Source organism: Phalangium opilio, unplaced genomic scaffold, assembly GCF_054372755.1.
Source record: "Phalangium opilio isolate 3A_F unplaced genomic scaffold, DU_Popi_V2 ptg000094l_1, whole genome shotgun sequence".
NCBI classification, from domain to species: Eukaryota; Metazoa; Arthropoda; class Arachnida; order Opiliones; family Phalangiidae; genus Phalangium; species Phalangium opilio.
The window spans coordinates 3,466,182-3,483,724 of record NW_028324199.1 but is presented as its reverse complement, the minus strand read 5'-3'; the positions used below and the strand labels follow the sequence as shown (position 1 = coordinate 3,483,724).

The 17,543-nt window shown below is 46.0% G+C and overlaps 59 non-coding genes across 59 annotated transcripts; all 59 read right to left on the bottom strand.

The window, feature by feature from the left end:
* Window positions 1-351: 351 nt before the first annotated feature.
* On the bottom strand, window positions 352-425 carry TRNAP-CGG (transfer RNA proline (anticodon CGG)). The gene has a single exon. It is a non-coding gene; the product is annotated as a tRNA-Pro (tRNA).
* Window positions 426-674: 249 nt separating this feature from the next.
* On the bottom strand, window positions 675-746 carry TRNAP-CGG (transfer RNA proline (anticodon CGG)). The gene has a single exon. It is a non-coding gene; the product is annotated as a tRNA-Pro (tRNA).
* An 88-nt stretch (window positions 747-834) lies between these two features.
* TRNAP-UGG (transfer RNA proline (anticodon UGG)) lies at window positions 835-906 on the bottom strand. The gene has a single exon. It is a non-coding gene; the product is annotated as a tRNA-Pro (tRNA).
* Window positions 907-992: 86 nt separating this feature from the next.
* TRNAP-AGG (transfer RNA proline (anticodon AGG)) lies at window positions 993-1,066 on the bottom strand. The gene has a single exon. It is a non-coding gene; the product is annotated as a tRNA-Pro (tRNA).
* An 87-nt stretch (window positions 1,067-1,153) lies between these two features.
* Window positions 1,154-1,227, bottom strand: TRNAP-AGG (transfer RNA proline (anticodon AGG)). Its single transcript has one exon. It is a non-coding gene; the product is annotated as a tRNA-Pro (tRNA).
* Window positions 1,228-1,476: 249 nt separating this feature from the next.
* Window positions 1,477-1,548, bottom strand: TRNAP-UGG (transfer RNA proline (anticodon UGG)). Its single transcript has one exon. It is a non-coding gene; the product is annotated as a tRNA-Pro (tRNA).
* An 86-nt stretch (window positions 1,549-1,634) lies between these two features.
* TRNAP-CGG (transfer RNA proline (anticodon CGG)) lies at window positions 1,635-1,708 on the bottom strand. Its single transcript has one exon. It is a non-coding gene; the product is annotated as a tRNA-Pro (tRNA).
* Window positions 1,709-1,955: 247 nt separating this feature from the next.
* Window positions 1,956-2,029, bottom strand: TRNAP-CGG (transfer RNA proline (anticodon CGG)). Its single transcript has one exon. It is a non-coding gene; the product is annotated as a tRNA-Pro (tRNA).
* Window positions 2,030-2,116: 87 nt separating this feature from the next.
* Window positions 2,117-2,190, bottom strand: TRNAP-AGG (transfer RNA proline (anticodon AGG)). Its single transcript has one exon. It is a non-coding gene; the product is annotated as a tRNA-Pro (tRNA).
* A 249-nt stretch (window positions 2,191-2,439) lies between these two features.
* On the bottom strand, window positions 2,440-2,511 carry TRNAP-UGG (transfer RNA proline (anticodon UGG)). Its single transcript has one exon. It is a non-coding gene; the product is annotated as a tRNA-Pro (tRNA).
* An 86-nt stretch (window positions 2,512-2,597) lies between these two features.
* On the bottom strand, window positions 2,598-2,671 carry TRNAP-CGG (transfer RNA proline (anticodon CGG)). Its single transcript has one exon. It is a non-coding gene; the product is annotated as a tRNA-Pro (tRNA).
* A 247-nt stretch (window positions 2,672-2,918) lies between these two features.
* Window positions 2,919-2,992, bottom strand: TRNAP-CGG (transfer RNA proline (anticodon CGG)). The gene has a single exon. It is a non-coding gene; the product is annotated as a tRNA-Pro (tRNA).
* Window positions 2,993-3,239: 247 nt separating this feature from the next.
* TRNAP-CGG (transfer RNA proline (anticodon CGG)) lies at window positions 3,240-3,313 on the bottom strand. The gene has a single exon. It is a non-coding gene; the product is annotated as a tRNA-Pro (tRNA).
* Window positions 3,314-3,401: 88 nt separating this feature from the next.
* TRNAP-CGG (transfer RNA proline (anticodon CGG)) lies at window positions 3,402-3,473 on the bottom strand. Its single transcript has one exon. It is a non-coding gene; the product is annotated as a tRNA-Pro (tRNA).
* Window positions 3,474-4,203: 730 nt separating this feature from the next.
* Window positions 4,204-4,275, bottom strand: TRNAP-CGG (transfer RNA proline (anticodon CGG)). The gene has a single exon. It is a non-coding gene; the product is annotated as a tRNA-Pro (tRNA).
* Window positions 4,276-4,521: 246 nt separating this feature from the next.
* TRNAP-CGG (transfer RNA proline (anticodon CGG)) lies at window positions 4,522-4,595 on the bottom strand. Its single transcript has one exon. It is a non-coding gene; the product is annotated as a tRNA-Pro (tRNA).
* A 247-nt stretch (window positions 4,596-4,842) lies between these two features.
* TRNAP-CGG (transfer RNA proline (anticodon CGG)) lies at window positions 4,843-4,916 on the bottom strand. The gene has a single exon. It is a non-coding gene; the product is annotated as a tRNA-Pro (tRNA).
* Window positions 4,917-5,325: 409 nt separating this feature from the next.
* On the bottom strand, window positions 5,326-5,397 carry TRNAP-CGG (transfer RNA proline (anticodon CGG)). The gene has a single exon. It is a non-coding gene; the product is annotated as a tRNA-Pro (tRNA).
* Window positions 5,398-5,484: 87 nt separating this feature from the next.
* On the bottom strand, window positions 5,485-5,558 carry TRNAP-CGG (transfer RNA proline (anticodon CGG)). Its single transcript has one exon. It is a non-coding gene; the product is annotated as a tRNA-Pro (tRNA).
* A 409-nt stretch (window positions 5,559-5,967) lies between these two features.
* TRNAP-CGG (transfer RNA proline (anticodon CGG)) lies at window positions 5,968-6,039 on the bottom strand. The gene has a single exon. It is a non-coding gene; the product is annotated as a tRNA-Pro (tRNA).
* An 89-nt stretch (window positions 6,040-6,128) lies between these two features.
* TRNAP-UGG (transfer RNA proline (anticodon UGG)) lies at window positions 6,129-6,200 on the bottom strand. The gene has a single exon. It is a non-coding gene; the product is annotated as a tRNA-Pro (tRNA).
* A 249-nt stretch (window positions 6,201-6,449) lies between these two features.
* Window positions 6,450-6,521, bottom strand: TRNAP-UGG (transfer RNA proline (anticodon UGG)). The gene has a single exon. It is a non-coding gene; the product is annotated as a tRNA-Pro (tRNA).
* Window positions 6,522-6,766: 245 nt separating this feature from the next.
* On the bottom strand, window positions 6,767-6,840 carry TRNAP-AGG (transfer RNA proline (anticodon AGG)). Its single transcript has one exon. It is a non-coding gene; the product is annotated as a tRNA-Pro (tRNA).
* An 89-nt stretch (window positions 6,841-6,929) lies between these two features.
* On the bottom strand, window positions 6,930-7,001 carry TRNAP-UGG (transfer RNA proline (anticodon UGG)). The gene has a single exon. It is a non-coding gene; the product is annotated as a tRNA-Pro (tRNA).
* Window positions 7,002-7,089: 88 nt separating this feature from the next.
* Window positions 7,090-7,161, bottom strand: TRNAP-CGG (transfer RNA proline (anticodon CGG)). Its single transcript has one exon. It is a non-coding gene; the product is annotated as a tRNA-Pro (tRNA).
* Window positions 7,162-7,250: 89 nt separating this feature from the next.
* Window positions 7,251-7,322, bottom strand: TRNAP-AGG (transfer RNA proline (anticodon AGG)). The gene has a single exon. It is a non-coding gene; the product is annotated as a tRNA-Pro (tRNA).
* Window positions 7,323-7,410: 88 nt separating this feature from the next.
* Window positions 7,411-7,482, bottom strand: TRNAP-AGG (transfer RNA proline (anticodon AGG)). The gene has a single exon. It is a non-coding gene; the product is annotated as a tRNA-Pro (tRNA).
* A 569-nt stretch (window positions 7,483-8,051) lies between these two features.
* Window positions 8,052-8,123, bottom strand: TRNAP-CGG (transfer RNA proline (anticodon CGG)). The gene has a single exon. It is a non-coding gene; the product is annotated as a tRNA-Pro (tRNA).
* Window positions 8,124-8,369: 246 nt separating this feature from the next.
* Window positions 8,370-8,443, bottom strand: TRNAP-CGG (transfer RNA proline (anticodon CGG)). The gene has a single exon. It is a non-coding gene; the product is annotated as a tRNA-Pro (tRNA).
* Window positions 8,444-8,690: 247 nt separating this feature from the next.
* On the bottom strand, window positions 8,691-8,764 carry TRNAP-CGG (transfer RNA proline (anticodon CGG)). The gene has a single exon. It is a non-coding gene; the product is annotated as a tRNA-Pro (tRNA).
* Window positions 8,765-9,173: 409 nt separating this feature from the next.
* On the bottom strand, window positions 9,174-9,245 carry TRNAP-CGG (transfer RNA proline (anticodon CGG)). Its single transcript has one exon. It is a non-coding gene; the product is annotated as a tRNA-Pro (tRNA).
* Window positions 9,246-9,334: 89 nt separating this feature from the next.
* TRNAP-UGG (transfer RNA proline (anticodon UGG)) lies at window positions 9,335-9,406 on the bottom strand. The gene has a single exon. It is a non-coding gene; the product is annotated as a tRNA-Pro (tRNA).
* A 249-nt stretch (window positions 9,407-9,655) lies between these two features.
* On the bottom strand, window positions 9,656-9,727 carry TRNAP-AGG (transfer RNA proline (anticodon AGG)). The gene has a single exon. It is a non-coding gene; the product is annotated as a tRNA-Pro (tRNA).
* An 85-nt stretch (window positions 9,728-9,812) lies between these two features.
* Window positions 9,813-9,886, bottom strand: TRNAP-AGG (transfer RNA proline (anticodon AGG)). The gene has a single exon. It is a non-coding gene; the product is annotated as a tRNA-Pro (tRNA).
* Window positions 9,887-9,975: 89 nt separating this feature from the next.
* On the bottom strand, window positions 9,976-10,047 carry TRNAP-UGG (transfer RNA proline (anticodon UGG)). The gene has a single exon. It is a non-coding gene; the product is annotated as a tRNA-Pro (tRNA).
* Window positions 10,048-10,135: 88 nt separating this feature from the next.
* Window positions 10,136-10,207, bottom strand: TRNAP-CGG (transfer RNA proline (anticodon CGG)). Its single transcript has one exon. It is a non-coding gene; the product is annotated as a tRNA-Pro (tRNA).
* Window positions 10,208-10,296: 89 nt separating this feature from the next.
* On the bottom strand, window positions 10,297-10,368 carry TRNAP-AGG (transfer RNA proline (anticodon AGG)). Its single transcript has one exon. It is a non-coding gene; the product is annotated as a tRNA-Pro (tRNA).
* Window positions 10,369-10,937: 569 nt separating this feature from the next.
* TRNAP-CGG (transfer RNA proline (anticodon CGG)) lies at window positions 10,938-11,009 on the bottom strand. The gene has a single exon. It is a non-coding gene; the product is annotated as a tRNA-Pro (tRNA).
* Window positions 11,010-11,098: 89 nt separating this feature from the next.
* On the bottom strand, window positions 11,099-11,170 carry TRNAP-UGG (transfer RNA proline (anticodon UGG)). The gene has a single exon. It is a non-coding gene; the product is annotated as a tRNA-Pro (tRNA).
* A 569-nt stretch (window positions 11,171-11,739) lies between these two features.
* Window positions 11,740-11,811, bottom strand: TRNAP-UGG (transfer RNA proline (anticodon UGG)). The gene has a single exon. It is a non-coding gene; the product is annotated as a tRNA-Pro (tRNA).
* A 246-nt stretch (window positions 11,812-12,057) lies between these two features.
* TRNAP-CGG (transfer RNA proline (anticodon CGG)) lies at window positions 12,058-12,131 on the bottom strand. The gene has a single exon. It is a non-coding gene; the product is annotated as a tRNA-Pro (tRNA).
* Window positions 12,132-12,220: 89 nt separating this feature from the next.
* Window positions 12,221-12,292, bottom strand: TRNAP-UGG (transfer RNA proline (anticodon UGG)). The gene has a single exon. It is a non-coding gene; the product is annotated as a tRNA-Pro (tRNA).
* Window positions 12,293-12,381: 89 nt separating this feature from the next.
* On the bottom strand, window positions 12,382-12,453 carry TRNAP-UGG (transfer RNA proline (anticodon UGG)). The gene has a single exon. It is a non-coding gene; the product is annotated as a tRNA-Pro (tRNA).
* Window positions 12,454-13,023: 570 nt separating this feature from the next.
* On the bottom strand, window positions 13,024-13,095 carry TRNAP-UGG (transfer RNA proline (anticodon UGG)). The gene has a single exon. It is a non-coding gene; the product is annotated as a tRNA-Pro (tRNA).
* Window positions 13,096-13,181: 86 nt separating this feature from the next.
* Window positions 13,182-13,255, bottom strand: TRNAP-CGG (transfer RNA proline (anticodon CGG)). The gene has a single exon. It is a non-coding gene; the product is annotated as a tRNA-Pro (tRNA).
* A 249-nt stretch (window positions 13,256-13,504) lies between these two features.
* On the bottom strand, window positions 13,505-13,576 carry TRNAP-UGG (transfer RNA proline (anticodon UGG)). Its single transcript has one exon. It is a non-coding gene; the product is annotated as a tRNA-Pro (tRNA).
* An 89-nt stretch (window positions 13,577-13,665) lies between these two features.
* On the bottom strand, window positions 13,666-13,737 carry TRNAP-UGG (transfer RNA proline (anticodon UGG)). The gene has a single exon. It is a non-coding gene; the product is annotated as a tRNA-Pro (tRNA).
* Window positions 13,738-13,983: 246 nt separating this feature from the next.
* TRNAP-AGG (transfer RNA proline (anticodon AGG)) lies at window positions 13,984-14,057 on the bottom strand. Its single transcript has one exon. It is a non-coding gene; the product is annotated as a tRNA-Pro (tRNA).
* Window positions 14,058-14,145: 88 nt separating this feature from the next.
* TRNAP-UGG (transfer RNA proline (anticodon UGG)) lies at window positions 14,146-14,217 on the bottom strand. The gene has a single exon. It is a non-coding gene; the product is annotated as a tRNA-Pro (tRNA).
* Window positions 14,218-14,784: 567 nt separating this feature from the next.
* On the bottom strand, window positions 14,785-14,858 carry TRNAP-CGG (transfer RNA proline (anticodon CGG)). Its single transcript has one exon. It is a non-coding gene; the product is annotated as a tRNA-Pro (tRNA).
* Window positions 14,859-14,944: 86 nt separating this feature from the next.
* Window positions 14,945-15,018, bottom strand: TRNAP-AGG (transfer RNA proline (anticodon AGG)). Its single transcript has one exon. It is a non-coding gene; the product is annotated as a tRNA-Pro (tRNA).
* Window positions 15,019-15,106: 88 nt separating this feature from the next.
* On the bottom strand, window positions 15,107-15,178 carry TRNAP-UGG (transfer RNA proline (anticodon UGG)). Its single transcript has one exon. It is a non-coding gene; the product is annotated as a tRNA-Pro (tRNA).
* A 567-nt stretch (window positions 15,179-15,745) lies between these two features.
* On the bottom strand, window positions 15,746-15,819 carry TRNAP-CGG (transfer RNA proline (anticodon CGG)). Its single transcript has one exon. It is a non-coding gene; the product is annotated as a tRNA-Pro (tRNA).
* Window positions 15,820-16,068: 249 nt separating this feature from the next.
* On the bottom strand, window positions 16,069-16,140 carry TRNAP-UGG (transfer RNA proline (anticodon UGG)). The gene has a single exon. It is a non-coding gene; the product is annotated as a tRNA-Pro (tRNA).
* An 86-nt stretch (window positions 16,141-16,226) lies between these two features.
* TRNAP-CGG (transfer RNA proline (anticodon CGG)) lies at window positions 16,227-16,300 on the bottom strand. Its single transcript has one exon. It is a non-coding gene; the product is annotated as a tRNA-Pro (tRNA).
* Window positions 16,301-16,386: 86 nt separating this feature from the next.
* TRNAP-AGG (transfer RNA proline (anticodon AGG)) lies at window positions 16,387-16,460 on the bottom strand. Its single transcript has one exon. It is a non-coding gene; the product is annotated as a tRNA-Pro (tRNA).
* A 248-nt stretch (window positions 16,461-16,708) lies between these two features.
* Window positions 16,709-16,780, bottom strand: TRNAP-UGG (transfer RNA proline (anticodon UGG)). The gene has a single exon. It is a non-coding gene; the product is annotated as a tRNA-Pro (tRNA).
* Window positions 16,781-17,189: 409 nt separating this feature from the next.
* TRNAP-UGG (transfer RNA proline (anticodon UGG)) lies at window positions 17,190-17,261 on the bottom strand. Its single transcript has one exon. It is a non-coding gene; the product is annotated as a tRNA-Pro (tRNA).
* An 88-nt stretch (window positions 17,262-17,349) lies between these two features.
* Window positions 17,350-17,421, bottom strand: TRNAP-UGG (transfer RNA proline (anticodon UGG)). The gene has a single exon. It is a non-coding gene; the product is annotated as a tRNA-Pro (tRNA).
* Between the last annotated feature and the right edge of the window lie 122 nt (window positions 17,422-17,543).

The following is a 17,543-nucleotide window of genomic DNA, read 5'->3' as shown; positions in this document are numbered from 1 at the left end:
AAATAGTCACTAAATTACCTCTGCAAAAACTCGGGTCCGTCCGGTATTTGAACCCGGGACCACTCACACCCGAAGCGAGTATCATACCCCTAGACCAACGGACGAAGTATGAAACTGAAACATGCTCAGCTCGTAGTCCTACAATTTAACTAGTTACATTTAAATAGTCACCAAATTACTTCTGCAAAAACACGGGTCCGTCCGGGATTTGACCCCGGGACCACTCGCACCCAAAGCGAGAATCATACCCCTAGACCAACGGACCATGTATGAAATAAAACATGCTCAACTCATAGGCCTACCCTGTAGTTAGTTGCATTTAAATAGTCACTAAATTACCTCTGCAAAAACTCGGGTCCGTCCGGGATTTGAACCCGGGACCACTCACACCCGAAGCGAGTATCATACCCCTAGACCAACGGACGAAGTATGACACTGAAACATGCTCATCTCGTAGTCCTACAATTTAACTCGTAGCATTTGAAAAGTCACCAAATTACTTCTGCAAAAACTCGGGTCCGTCCGGGATTTGAACCCGGGACCACTCGCACCCAAAGCGAGTATCATACCCCTAAACCAACGGACGAAATATGACACTGAAACATGCTCAACTCGTAGTCCTACTATTTAACTAGTTACATTTAAATAGTCACCAAATTACTTCTGCAATACTCGGGTCCGTCCGGGATTTGAACCCGGGACCACTCACACCCGAAGCGAGTAACATACCCCTAGACCAACGGACCATGTATGAAATAGAACATGCTCAACTCATAGGCCTACCCTGTAGTTAGTTGCATTTAAATAGTCACTAAATTACCTCTGCAAAAACTCGGGTCCGTCCGGGATTTGAACCCGGGACCACTCACACCCAAAGCGAGTATCATACCCCTAGACCAACGGACCATGTATGAAATAAAACATGCTCAACTCATAGGCCTACCCTGTAGTTAGTTGCATTTAAATAGTCACTAAATTACCTCTGCAAAAACTCGGGTCCGTCCGGGATTTGAACCCGGGACCACTCGCACCCTAAGCGAGTATCATACCCCTAGACCAACGGACGAAGTATGACACTGAAACATGCTCATCTCGTAGGCCTACAATTTAACTAGTTACATTTAAATAGTGACCAAATTACTTCTGCAAAAACACGGGTCCGTCCGGGATTTGAACCCGGGACCACTCGCACCCTAAGCGAGTATCATACCCCTAGACCAACGGACGAAGTATGACACTGAAACATGCTCATCTCGTAGTCCTACAATTTAACTCGTAGCATTTGAATAGTCACCAAATTACTTCTGCAAAAACTCGGGTCCGTCCGGGATTTGAACCCGGGACCACTCGCACCCAAATCGAGTATCATACCCCTAGACCAACGGACCATGTTTGAAATAGAACATGCTCAACTCATAGGCCTACCCTGTAGTTAGTTGCATTTAAATAGTCACTAAATTACCTCTGCAAAAACTCGGGTCCGTCCGGGATTTGAACCCGGGACCACTCACACCCAAAGCGAGTATCATACCCCTAGACCAACGGACCATGTATGAAATAAAACATGCTCAACTCATAGGCCTACCCTGTAGTTAGTTGCATTTAAATAGTCACTAAATTACCTCTGCAAAAACTCGGGTCCGTCCGGGATTTGAACCCGGGACCACTCACACCCGAAGCGAGTATCATACCCCTAGACCAACGGACGAAGTATGACACTGAAACATGCTCAGCTCGTAGTTCTACAATTTAACTAGTTACATTTAAATAGTGACCAAATTACTTCTGCAAAAACACGGGTCCGTCCGGGATTTGACCCCGGGACCACTCGCACCCAAAGCGAGAATCATACCCCTAGACCAACGGACCATGTATGAAATAAAACATGCTCAACTCATAGGCCTACCCTGTAGTTAGTTGCATTTAAATAGTCACTAAATTACCTCTGCAAAAACTCGGGTCCGTCCGGGATTTGAACCCGGGACCACTCACACCCGAAGCGAGTATCATACCCCTAGACCAACGGACGAAGTATGACACTGAAACATGCTCATCTCGTAGTCCTACAATTTAACTAGTTACATTTAAATAGTGACCAAATTACTTCTGCAAAAACACGGGTCCGTCCGGGATTTGAACCCGGGACCACTCGCACCCTAAGCGAGTATCATACCCCTAGACCAACGGACGAAGTATGACACTGAAACATGCTCATCTCGTAGTCCTACAATTTAACTCGTAGCATTTGAATAGTCACCAAATTACTTCTGCAAAAACTCGGGTCCGTCCGGGATTTGAACCCGGGACCACTCGCACCCAAATCGAGTATCATACCCCTAGACCAACGGACCATGTTTGAAATAGAACATGCTCAACTCATAGGCCTACCCTGTAGTTAGTTGCATTTAAATAGTCACTAAATTACCTCTGCAAAAACTCGGGTCCGTCCGGGATTTGAACCCGGGACCACTCACACCCAAAGCGAGTATCATACCCCTAGACCAACGGACCATGTATGAAATAAAACATGCTCAACTCATAGGCCTACCCTGTAGTTAGTTGCATTTAAATAGTCACTAAATTACCTCTGCAAAAACTCGGGTCCGTCCGGGATTTGAACCCGGGACCACTCACACCCGAAGCGAGTATCATACCCCTAGACCAACGGACGAAGTATGACACTGAAACATGCTCAGCTCGTAGTTCTACAATTTAACTAGTTACATTTAAATAGTGACCAAATTACTTCTGCAAAAACACGGGTCCGTCCGGGATTTGACCCCGGGACCACTCGCACCCAAAGCGAGAATCATACCCCTAGACCAACGGACCATGTATGAAATAAAACATGCTCAACTCATAGGCCTACCCTGTAGTTAGTTGCATTTAAATAGTCACTAAATTACCTCTGCAAAAACTCGGGTCCGTCCGGGATTTGAACCCGGGACCACTCACACCCGAAGCGAGTATCATACCCCTAGACCAACGGACGAAGTATGACACTGAAACATGCTCAGCTCGTAGTTCTACAATTTAACTAGTTACATTTAAATAGTGACCAAATTACTTCTGCAAAAACACGGGTCCGTCCGGGATTTGACCCCGGGACCACTCGCACCCAAAGCGAGAATCATACCCCTAGACCAACGGACCATGTATGAAATAAAACATGCTCAACTCATAGGCCTACCCTGTAGTTAGTTGCATTTAAATAGTCACTAAATTACCTCTGCAAAAACTCGGGTCCGTCCGGGATTTGAACCCGGGACCACTCACACCCGAAGCGAGTATCATACCCCTAGACCAACGGACGAAGTATGACACTGAAACATGCTCATCTCGTAGTCCTACAATTTAACTCGTAGCATTTAAATAGTCACCAAATTACTTCTGCAATACTCGGGTCCGTCCGGGATTTGAACCCGGGACCACTCACACCCGAAGCGAGTAACATACCCCTAGACCAACGGACCATGTATGAAATAGAACATGCTCAACTCATAGGCCTACCCTGTAGTTAGTTGCATTTAAATAGTCACTAAATTACCTCTGCAAAAAACTCGGGTCCGTCCGAGATTTGAACCCGGGACCACTCACACCCAAAGCGAGTATCATACCCCTAGACCAACGGACCATGTATGAAATAAAACATGCTCAACTCATAGGCCTACCCTGTAGTTAGTTGCATTTAAATAGTCACTAAATTACCTCTGCAAAAACTCGGGTCCGTCCGGTATTTGAACCCGGGACCACTCACACCCGAAGCGAGTATCATACCCCTAGACCAACGGACGAAGTATGAAACTGAAACATGCTCAGCTCGTAGTCCTACAATTTAACTAGTTACATTTAAATAGTCACCAAATTACTTCTGCAAAACTCGGGTCCGTCCGGGATTTGAACCCGGGACCACTCGCACCCTAAGCGAGTATCATAAAACTAGACCAACGGACGAAGTATGACACTGAAACATGCTCATCTCATAGTCCTACAATTTAACTCGTAGCATTTGAAAAGTCACCAAATTACTTCTGCAAAAACTCGGGTCCGTCCGGGATTTGAACCCGGGACCACTCGCACCCAAAGCGAGTATCATACCCCTAAACCAACGGACGAAATATGACACTGAAACATGCTCAACTCGTAGTCCTACTATTTAACTAGTTACATTTAAATAGTCACCAAATTACTTCTGCAATACTCGGGTCCGTCCGGGATTTGAACCCGGGACCACTCACACCCGAAGCGAGTAACATACCCCTAGACCAACGGACCATGTATGAAATAGAACATGCTCAACTCATAGGCCTACCCTGTAGTTAGTTGCATTTAAATAGTCACTAAATTACCTCTGCAAAAACTCGGGTCCGTCCGAGATTTGAACCCGGGACCACTCACACCCAAAGCGAGTATCATACCCCTAGACCAACGGACCATGTATGAAATAAAACATGCTCAACTCATAGGCCTACCCTGTAGTTAGTTGCATTTAAATAGTCACTAAATTACCTCTGCAAAAACTCGGGTCCGTCCGGGATTTGAACCCGGGACCACTCACACCCGAAGCGAGTATCATACCCCTAGACCAACGGACGAAGTATGACACTGAAACATGCTCAGCTCGTAGTCCTACAATTTAACTAGTTACATTTAAATAGTCACCAAATTACTTCTGCAAAAACACGGGTCCGTCCGGGATTTGACCCCGGGACCACTCGCACCCAAAGCGAGAATCATACCCCTAGACCAACGGACCATGTATGAAATAAAACATGCTCAACTCATAGGCCTACCCTGTAGTTAGTTGCATTTAAATAGTCACTAAATTACCTCTGCAAAAACTCGGGTCCGTCCGGGATTTGAACCCGGGACCACTCACACCCGAAGCGAGTATCATACCCCTAGACCAACGGACGAAGTATGACACTGAAACATGCTCATCTCGTAGTCCTACAATTTAACTCGTAGCATTTGAATAGTCACCAAATTACTTCTGCAAAAACTCGGGTCCGTCCGGGATTTGAACCCGGGACCACTCGCACCCAAAGCGAGTATCATACCCCTAAACCAACGGACGAAATATGACACTGAAACATGCTCAACTCGTAGTCCTACTATTTAACTAGTTACATTTAAATAGTCACCAAATTACTTCTGCAAAACTCGGGTCCGTCCGGGATTTGAACCCGGGACCACTCACACCCGAAGCGAGTAACATACCCCAAAACCAACGGATCATGTATGACAGCGAGACATTCTCAACTCGTAGTCCTACAATTTAACTAGTTGCATTTAAATAGTCACCAAATTACTTCTGCAAACCTCGGGTCCGTCCAGGATTTGAACCCGGGACCACTCACACCCGAAGCGAGTATCATACCCTTAGACCAACGGACCATGTATGACACTGAAACATGCTCAACTCGTAGTCCTACAATTTAACTCGTTGCATTTGAATAGTCACCAAATTACTTCTGCAAAAACTCGGGTCCGTCCGGGATTTGAACCCGGGACCACTCACACCCGAAGCGAGTATCATACCCCTAGACCAACGGACGAAGTATGACACTGAAACATGCTCATCTCGTAGTCCTACAATTTAACTCGTAGCATTTGAATAGTCACCAAATTACTTCTGCAAAAACTCGGGTCCGTCCGGGATTTGAACCCGGGACCACTCGCACCCAAAGCGAGTATCATACCCCTAAACCAACGGACGAAATATGACACTGAAACATGCTCAACTCGTAGTCCTACTATTTAACTAGTTACATTTAAATAGTCACCAAATTACTTCTGCAAAACTCGGGTCCGTCCGGGATTTGAACCCGGGACCACTCACACCCGAAGCGAGTAACATACCCCAAAACCAACGGATCATGTATGACAGCGAGACATTCTCAACTCGTAGTCCTACAATTTAACTAGTTGCATTTAAATAGTCACCAAATTACTTCTGCAAACCTCGGGTCCGTCCAGGATTTGAACCCGGGACCACTCACACCCGAAGCGAGTATCATACCCTTAGACCAACGGACCATGTATGACACTGAAACATGCTCAACTCGTAGTCCTACAATTTAACTCGTTGCATTTGAATAGTCACCAAATTACTTCTGCAAAAACTCGGGTCCGTCCGGGATTTGAACCCGGGACCACTCGCACCCAAAGCGAGTATCATACCCCTAGACCAACGGACCATGTAAGAAATAAAACATGCTCAACTCATAGGCCTACCCTGTAGTTAGTTGCATTTAAATAGTCACTAAATTACCTCTGCAAAAACTCGGGTCCGTCCGGGATTTGAACCCGCGACCACTCACACCCGAGGCGAGTATCATACCCCTTGACCAACGGACCATGTATGACACTGAAACATGCTCAACTCGTAGGCCTACAATATAACTAGTTGCATTTAAATAGTCACTAAATTACCTCTGCAAAAACTCGGGTCCGTCCGGGAATTGAACCCGGGACCACTCACACCCAAAGCGAGTATCATACCCCTAGACCAACGGACCATGTATGAAATAAAACATGCTCAACTCATAGGCCTACCCTGTAGTTAGTTGCATTTAAATAGTCACTAAATTACCTCTGCAAAAACTCGGGTCGGTCCGGGATTTGAACCCGGGACCACTCGCAACCTAAGCGAGTATCATACCCCTAGACCAACGGACCATGTAAGAAATAAAACATGCTCAACTCATAGGCCTACCCTGTAGTTAGTTGCATTTAAATAGTCACCAAATTACTTCTGCAAAACTCGGGTCCGTCCGGGATTTGAACCCGGGACCACTCGCACCCTAAGCGAGTATCATACCCCTAGACCAACGGACGAAGTATGATACTGAAACATGCTCATCTCGTAGTCCTACAATTTAACTCGTTGCATTTGAATAGTCACCAAATTACTTCTGCAAAAACTCGGGTCCGTCCGGGATTTGAACCCGGGACCACTCGCACCCAAAGCGAGTATCATACCCCTAGACCAACGGACCATGTAAGAAATAAAACATGCTCAACTCATAGGCCTACCCTGTAGTTAGTTGCATTTAAATAGTCACTAAATTACCTCTGCAAAAACTCGGGTCCGTCCGGGATTTGAACCCGGGACCACTCACACCCGAGGCGAGTATCATACCCCTTGACCAACGGACCATGTATGACACTGAAACATGCTCAACCCGTAGGCCTACAATATAACTAGTTGCATTTAAATAGTCACTAAATTACCTCTGCAAAAACTCGGGTCGGTCCGGGATTTGAACCCGGGACCACTCGCACCCTAAGCGAGTATCATACCCCTAGACCAACGGACCATGTAAGAAATAAAACATGCTCAACTCATAGGCCTACCCTGTAGTTAGTTGCATTTAAATAGTCACTAAATTACCTCTGCAAAAACTCGGGTCGGTCCGGGATTTGAACCCGGGACCACTCGCACCCTAAGCGAGTATCATACCCCTAGACCAACGGACCATGTAAGAAATAAAACATGCTCAACTCATAGGCCTACCCTGTAGTTAGTTGCATTTAAATAGTCACTAAATTACCTCTGCAAAAACTCGGGTCCGTCCGGTATTTGAACCCGGGACCACTCACACCCGAAGCGAGTATCATACCCCTAGACCAACGGACGAAGTATGAAACTGAAACATGCTCAGCTCGTAGTCCTACAATTTAACTAGTTACATTTAAATAGTCACCAAATTACTTCTGCAAAACTCGGGTCCGTCCGGGATTTGAACCCGGGACCACTCGCACCCTAAGCGAGTATCATAAAACTAGACCAACGGACGAAGTATGACACTGAAACATGCTCATCTCATAGTCCTACAATTTAACTCGTAGCATTTGAAAAGTCACCAAATTACTTCTGCAAAAACTCGGGTCCGTCCGGGATTTGAACCCGGGACCACTCGCACCCAAAGCGAGTATCATACCCCTAAACCAACGGACGAAATATGACACTGAAACATGCTCAACTCGTAGTCCTACTATTAAACTAGTTACATTTAAATAGTCACCAAATTACTTCTGCAATACTCGGGTCCGTCCGGGATTTGAACCCGGGACCACTCACACCCGAAGCGAGTAACATACCCCTAGACCAACGGACCATGTATGAAATAGAACATGCTCAACTCATAGGCCTACCCTGTAGTTAGTTGCATTTAAATAGTCACTAAATTACCTCTGCAAAAACTCGGGTCCGTCCGAGATTTGAACCCGGGACCACTCACACCCAAAGCGAGTATCATACCCCTAGACCAACGGACCATGTATGAAATAAAACATGCTCAACTCATAGGCCTACCCTGTAGTTAGTTGCATTTAAATAGTCACTAAATTACCTCTGCAAAAACTCGGGTCCGTCCGGGATTTGAACCCGGGACCACTCACACCCGAAGCGAGTATCATACCCCTAGACCAACGGACGAAGTATGACACTGAAACATGCTCAGCTCGTAGTCCTACAATTTTACTAGTTACATTTAAGTAGTCACCAAATTACTTCTGCAAAAACACGGGTCCGTCCGGGATTTGACCCCGGGACCACTCGCACCCAAAGCGAGAATCATACCCCTAGACCAACGGACCATGTATGAAATAAAACATGCTCAACTCATAGGCCTACCCTGTAGTTAGTTGCATTTAAATAGTCACTAAATTACCTCTGCAAAAACTCGGGTCCGTCCGGGATTTGAACCCGGGACCACTCACACCCGAAGCGAGTATCATACCCCTAGACCAACGGACGAAGTATGACACTGAAACATGCTCATCTCGTAGTCCTACAATTTAACTCGTAGCATTTGAATAGTCACCAAATTACTTCTGCAAAAACTCGGGTCCGTCCGGGATTTGAACCCGGGACCACTCGCACCCAAAGCGAGTATCATACCCCTAAACCAACGGACGAAATATGACACTGAAACATGCTCAACTCGTAGTCCTACTATTTAACTAGTTACAATTAAATAGTCACCAAATTACTTCTGCAAAACTCGGGTCCGTCCGGGATTTGAACCCGGGACCACTCACACCCGAAGCGAGTAACATACCCCAAAACCAACGGATCATGTATGACAGCGAGACATTCTCAACTCGTAGTCCTACAATTTAACTAGTTGCATTTAAATAGTCACCAAATTACTTCTGCAAACCTCGGGTCCGTCCAGGATTTGAACCCGGGACCACTCACACCCGAAGCGAGTATCATACCCCTAGACCAACGGACCATGTATGACACTGAAACATGCTCAACTCGTAGTCCTACAATTTAACTCGTTGCATTTGAATAGTCACCAAATTACTTCTGCAAAAACTCGGGTCCGTCCGGGATTTGAACCCGGGACCACTCGCACCCAAAGCGAGTATCATACCCCTAGACCAACGGACCATGTAAGAAATAAAACATGCTCAACTCATAGGCCTACCCTGTAGTTAGTTGCATTTAAATAGTCACTAAATTACCTCTGCAAAAACTCGGGTCCGTCCGGGATTTGAACCCGCGACCACTCACACCCGAGGCGAGTATCATACCCCTTGACCAACGGACCATGTATGACACTGAAACATGCTCAACTCGTAGGCCTACAATATAACTAGTTGCATTTAAATAGTCACTAAATTACCTCTGCAAAAACTCGGGTCGGTCCGGGATTTGAACCCGGGACCACTCGCACCCTAAGCGAGTATCATACCCCTAGACCAACGGACCATGTAAGAAATAAAACATGCTCAACTCATAGGCCTACCCTGTAGTTAGTTGCATTTAAATAGTCACCAAATTACTTCTGCAAAACTCGGGTCCGTCCGGGATTTGAACCCGGGACCACTCGCACCCTAAGCGAGTATCATACCCCTAGACCAACGGACGAAGTATGATACTGAAACATGCTCATCTCGTAGTCCTACAATTTAACTCGTTGCATTTGAATAGTCACCAAATTACTTCTGCAAAAACTCGGGTCCGTCCGGGATTTGAACCCGGGACCACTCGCACCCAAAGCGAGTATCATACCCCTAGACCAACGGACCATGTAAGAAATAAAACATGCTCAACTCATAGGCCTACCCTGTAGTTAGTTGCATTTAAATAGTCACTAAATTACCTCTGCAAAAACTCGGGTCCGTCCGGGATTTGAACCCGGGACCACTCACACCCGAGGCGAGTATCATACCCCTTGACCAACGGACCATGTATGACACTGAAACATGCTCAACTCGTAGGCCTACAATATAACTAGTTGCATTTAAATAGTCACTAAATTACCTCTGCAAAAACTCGGGTCGGTCCGGGATTTGAACCCGGGACCACTCGCACCCTAAGCGAGTATCATACCCCTAGACCAACGGACCATGTAAGAAATAAAACATGCTCAACTCATAGGCCTACCCTGTAGTTAGTTGCATTTAAATAGTCACTAAATTACCTCTGCAAAAACTCGGGTCCGTCCGGTATTTGAACCCGGGACCACTCACACCCGAAGCGAGTATCATACCCCTAGACCAACGGACGAAGTATGACACTGAAACATGCTCAGCTCGTAGTCCTACAATTTAACTCGTTGCATTTAAATAGTCACCAAATTACTTCTGCAAAAACACGGGTCCGTCCGGGATTTGACCCCGGGACCACTCGCACCCAAAGCGAGAATCATACCCCTAGACCAACGGACCATCTATGAAATAAAACATGCTTAACTCATAGGCCTACCCTCTAGTTAGTTGCATTTAAATAGTCACTAAATTACCTCTGCAAAAAGTCGGCTCCGCCCGGGATTTGAACCCGGGACCACTCACACCCGAAGCGAGTATCATACAGCTAGACCAACGGACCTTGTATGAAATAAAACATGCTCAACTCATAGGCCTACCCTGTAGTTAGTTGCATTTAAATAGTCACTAAATTACCTCTGCAAAAACTCGGGTCCGTCCGGGATTTGAACCCGGGACCACTCACACCCGAGGCGAGTATCATACCCCTAGACCAACGGACCATGTATGACACTGAAACATGCTCATCTCGTAGGCCTACAATATAACTAGTTGAATTTAAATAGTCACTAAATTACCTCTGCAAAAACTCGGGTCCGTCCGGGAATTGAACCCGGGACCACTCACACCCAAAGCGAGTATCATACCCCTAGACCAACGGACCATGTATGAAATAAAACATGCTCAACTCATAGGCCTACCCTGTAGTTAGTTGCATTTAAATAGTCACTAAATTACCTCTGCAAAAACTCGGGTCCGTCCGAGATTTGAACCCGGGACCACTCACACCCAAAGCGAGTATCATACCCCTAGACCAACGGACCATGTATGAAATAAAACATGCTCAACTCATAGGCCTACCCTGTAGTTAGTTGCATTTAAATAGTCACTAAATTACCTCTGCAAAAAATCGGGTCCGTCCGGGATTTGAACCCGGAACCACTCACACCCGAAGCGAGTATCATACCCCTAGACCAACGGACGAAGTATGACACTCAAACATGCTCAGCTCGTAGTCCTACAATTTAACTAGTTGCATTTAAATAGTCACCAAATTACTTCTGCAAAACTCGGGTCCGTCCGGGATTTGAACCCGGGACCACTCGCACCCAAAGCGAGTATCATACCCCTAGACCAACGGACGAAGTATGACACTGAAACATGCTCATCTCGTGGTCCTACAATTTAACTCGTAGCATTTGAATAGTCACCAAATTACTTCTGCAAAAACTCGAGTCCGTCCGGGATTTGAACCCGGGACCACTCGCACCCAAAGCGAGTATCATACCCCTAGACCAACGGACCATGTATGAAATAAAACATGCTCAACTCATAGGCCTACCCTGTAGTTAGTTGCATTTAAATAGTCACTAAATTACCTCTGCAAAAACTCGGGTCCGTCCGGGATTTGAACCCGGCACCACTCACACCCAAAGCGAGTATCATACCCCTAGACCAACGGACCATGTATGAAATAAAACATGCTCAACTCATAGGCCTACCCTGTAGTTAGTTGCATTTAAATAGTCACTAAATTACCTCTGCAAAAACTCGGGTCCGTCCGGGATTTGAACCCGGGACCACTCACACCCGAAGCGAGTATCATACCCCTAGACCAACGGACGAAGTATGACACTGAAACATGCTCATCTCGTAGCCCTACAACTTAACTCGTAGCATTTGAATAGTCACCAAATTACTTCTGCAAAAACTCGAGTCCGTCCGGGATTTGAACCCGGGACCACTCGCACCCAAAGCGAGTATCATACCCCTAGACCAACGGACCATGTATGAAATAGAACATGCTCAACTCATAGGCCTACCCTGTAGTTAGTTGCATTTAAATAGTCACTAAATTACTTCTCGCAAAAACTCGGGTCCGTCCGGGATTTGAACCCGGGACCACTCACACCCAAAGCGAGTATCATACCCCTAGACCAACGGACCATGTATGAAATAAAACATGCTCAACTCATAGGCCTACCCTGTAGTTAGTTGCATTTAAATAGTCACTAAATTACCTCTGCAAAAACTCGGGTCCGTCCGGGATTTGAACCCGGGACCACTCACACCCAAATCGAGTATCATACCCCTAGACCAACGGACCATGTATGAAATAAAACATGCTCAACTCATAGGCCTACCCTGTAGTTAGTTGCATTTAAATAGTCACTAAATTACCTCTGCAAAAAACTCGGGTCCGTCCGGGATTTGAACCCGGAACCACTCACACCCGAAGCGAGTATCATACCCCTAGACCAACGGACGAAGTATGACACTGAAACATGCTCAGCTCGTAGTCCTACAATTTAACTAGTTGCATTTAAATAGTCACCAAATTACTTCTGCAAAACTCGGGTCCGTCCGGGATTTGAACCCGGGACCACTCGCACCCAAAGCGAGTATCATACCCCTAGACCAACGGACGAAGTATGACATTGAAACATGCTCATCTCGTAGTCCTACAATTTAACTCGTAGCATTTGAATAGTCACCAAATTACTTCTGCAAAAACTCGAGTCCGTCCGGGATTTGAACCCGGGACCACTCGCACCCAAAGCGAGTATCATACCCCTAGACCAACGGACCATGTATGAAATAAAACATGCTCAACTCATAGGCCTACCCTGTAGTTAGTTGCATTTAAATAGTCACTAAATTACCTCTGCAAAAACTCGGGTCCGTCCGGGATTTGAACCCGGGACCACTCACACCCGAAGCGAGTATCATACCCCTAGACCAACGGACGAAGTATGACACTGAAACATGCTCAGCTCGTAGTCCTACAATTTAACTAGTTACATTTAAATAGTCACCAAATTACTTCTGCAAAACTCGGGTCCGTCCGGGATTTGAACCCGGGACCACTCGCACCCAAAGCGAGTATCATACCCCTAGACCAACGGACGAAGTATGACACTGAAACATGCTCATCTCGTAGCCCTACAACTTAACTCGTAGCATTTGAATAGTCACCAAATTACTTCTGCAAAAACTCGAGTCCGTCCGGGATTTGAACCCGGGACCACTCGCACCCAAAGCGAGTATCATACCCCTAGACCAACGGACCATGTATGAAATAGAACATGCTCAACTCATAGGCCTACCCTGTAGTTAGTTGCATTTAAATAGTCACTAAATTACTTCTCGCAAAAACTCGGGTCCGTCCGGGATTTGAACCCGGGACCACTCACACCCAAAGCGAGTATCATACCCCTAGACCAACGGACCATGTATGAAATAAAACATGCTCAACTCATAGGCCTACCCTGTAGTTAGTTGCATTTAAGTAGTCACTAAATTACCTCTGCAAAAACTCGGGTCCGTCCGGGATTTGAACCCGGGACCTATCACTCCCGAAGCGAGTATCATACCCCTAGACCAACGGACGAAGTATGACACTGAAACATGCTCAGCTCGTAGTCCTACAATTTAACTAGTTACATTTAAATAGTCACCAAATTACTTCTGCAAAACCCGGGTCCGTCCGGGATTTGAACCCGGGACCACTCGCACCCTAAGCGAGTATCATACCCCTAGACCAACGGACGAAGTATGACACTGAAACATGCTCAACTCGTAGTCCTACAATTTAACTAGTTACATTTAAATAGTCACCAAATTACTTCTGCAAAACTCGGGTCCGTCCGGGATTTGAACCCGGGACCACTCGCACCCAAAGCGAGTATCATACCCCTAGACCAACGGACCATGTATGAAATAAAACATGCTCAACTCATAGGCCTACCCTGTAGTTAGTTGCATTTAAATAGTCACTAAATTACTTCTGCAAAAACTCGGGTCCGTCCGGGATTTTAACCGGGGACCCCTCGCACCCTAAGCGAGTATCATACCCCTAGACCAACGGACGAAATATGACACTGAAGCATGCTCAACTCGTAGTCCTACAATTTAATTAGTTACATTTAAATAGTCACCAAATTACTTCTGCAAAACTCGGGTCCGTCCGGGATTTGAAACCGGGACCACTCACACCCGAAGCGAGTATCATACCCCTAGAACAACGGACGAAGTATGACACTGAAACATGCTCAGCTCGTAGTCCTACAATTTAACTAGTTACTTTTAAATAGTCACCAAATTACTTCTGCAAAAACACGGGTCCGTCCGGGATTTGAACACGGGACCACACGCACCCAAAGCGAGTATCATACCCCTAGACCAACGGACCATGTATGAAATAAAACATGCTCAACTCATAGGCCTACCCTGTAGTTAGTTGCATTTAAGTAGTCACTAAATTACCTCTGCAAAAACTCGGGTCCGTCCGGGATTTGAACCCGGGACCACTCACTCCCGAAGCGAGTATCATACCCCTAGACCAACGGACGAAGTATGACACTGAAACATGCTCAGCTCGTAGTCCTACAATTTAACTAGTTACATTTAAATAGTCACCAAATTACTTCTGCAAAACTCGGGTCCGTCCGGGATTTGAACCCGGGACCACTCGCACCCTAAGCGAGTATCATACCCCTAGACCAACGGACGAAGTATGACACTGAAACATGCTCAACTCGTAGTCCTACAATTTAACTAGTTACATTTAAATAGTCACCAAATTACTTCTGCAAAACTCGGGTCCGTCCGGGATTTGAACCCGGGACCACTCGCACCCAAAGCGAGTATCATACCCCTAGACCAACGGACCATGTATGAAATAAAACATGCTCAACTCATAGGCCTACCCTGTAGTTAGTTGCATTTAAATAGTCACTAAATTACTTCTGCAAAAACTCGGGTCCGTCCGGGATTTTAACCGGGGACCCCTCGCACCCTAAGCGAGTATCATACCCCTAGACCAACGGACGAAATATGACACTGAAGCATGCTCAACTCGTAGTCCTACAATTTAATTAGTTACATTTAAATAGTCACCAAATTACTTCTGCAAAACTCGGGTCCGTCCGGGATTTGAAACCGGGACCACTCACACCCGAAGCGAGTATCATACCCCTAGAACAACGGACGAAGTATGACACTGAAACATGCTCAGCTCGTAGTCCTACAATTTAACTAGTTACTTTTAAATAGTCACCAAATTACTTCTGCAAAAACACGGGTCCGTCCGGGATTTGAACACGGGACCACACGCACCCAAAGCGAGTATCATACCCCTAGACCAACGGACCATGTATGAAATAAAACATGCTCATCTCATAGGCCTACCCTGTAGTTAGTTGCATTTAAATAGTCACTAAATTACCTCTGCAAAAACTCGGGTCCGTCCGGGATTTGAACCCGGGACCACTCACACCCGAAGCGAGTATCATACCCCTAGACCAACGGACGAAGTATGACACTGAAACATGCTCCGCTCGTAGTCCTACAATTTAACTAGTTACATTTAAATAGTCACCAAATTACTTCTGCAAAACTCGGGTCCGTCCGGGATTTGAACCCGGGACCACTCGCACCCAAAGCGAGTATCATACCCCTAGACCAACGGACGAAGTATGACACTGAAACATGCTCATCTCGTAGTCCTACAATTTAACTCGTAGCATTTGAATAGTCACCAAATTACTTCTGCAAAAACTCGAGTCCGTCCGGGATTTGAACCCGGGACCACTCGCACCCAAAGCGAGTATCATACCCCTAGACCAACGGACCATGTATGAAATAAAACATGCTCAACTCATAGGCCTACCCTGTAGTTAGTTGCATTTAAATAGTCACTAAATTACCTCTGCAAAAACTCGGGTCCGTCCGGGATTTGAACCCGGGACCACTCACACCCGAAGCGAGTATCATACCCCTAGACCAACGGACGAAGTATGACACTGAAACATGCTCAGCTCGTAGTCCTACAATTTAACTAGTTACATTTAAATAGTCACCAAATTACTTCTGCAAAACTCGGGTCCGTCCGGGATTTGAACCCGGGACCACTCGCACCCTAAGCAAGTATCATACCCCTAGACCAACGGACGAATATGACACTGAAACATGCTCAACTCGTAGTCCTACAATTTAACTAGTTACATTTAAATAGTCACAAAATTACTTCTGCAAAACTCGGGTCCGTCCGGGATTTGAACCCGGGACCACTCGCACCCAAAGCGAGTATCATACCCCTAGAACAACGGACGAAGTATTACACTGAAACATGCTCAGCTCGTAGTCCTACAATTTAACTAGTTACTTTTAAATAGTCACCAAATTACTTCTGCAAAAACACGGGTCCGTCCGGGATTTGAACCCGGGACCACTCGCACCCAAAGCGAGTATCATACCCCTAGACCAACGGACCATGTATGAAATAAAACATGCTCAACTCATAGGCCTACCCTGTAGTTAGTTGCATTTAAATAGTCACTAAATTACCTCTGCAAAAAATCGGGTCCGTCCGGGATTTGAACCCGGAACCACTCACACCCAAAGCGAGTATCATACCCCTAGACCAACGGACGAAGTATGACACTGAAACATGCTCAGCTCGTAGTCCTACAATTTAACTAGTTGCATTTAAATAGTCACCAAATTACTTCTGCAAAACTCGGGTCCGTCCGGGATTTGAACCCGGGACCACTCGCACCCAAAGCGAGTATCATACCCCTAGACCAACGGACGAAGTATGACACTGAAACATGCTCATCTCGTAGTCCTACAATTTAACTCGTAGCATTTGAATAGTCACCAAATTACTTCTGCAAAAACTCGAGTCCGTCCGGGATTTGAACCCGGGACCACTCGCACCCAAAGCGAGTATCATACCCCTAGACCAACGGACCATGTATGAAATAGAACATGCTCAATTCATAGGCCTACCCTGTAGTTAGTTGCATTTAAATAGTCACTAAATTACCTCTGCAAAAACTCGGGTCCGTCCGGGATTTGAACCCGGAACCACTCACACCCAAAGCGAGTATCATACCCCTAGACCAACGGACCATGTATGAAATAAAACATGCTCAACTAATAGGCCTACCCTGTAGTTAGTTGCATTTAAATAGTCACTAAATTACCTCTGCAAAAAACTCGGGTCCGTCCGGGATTTGAACCCGGAACCACTC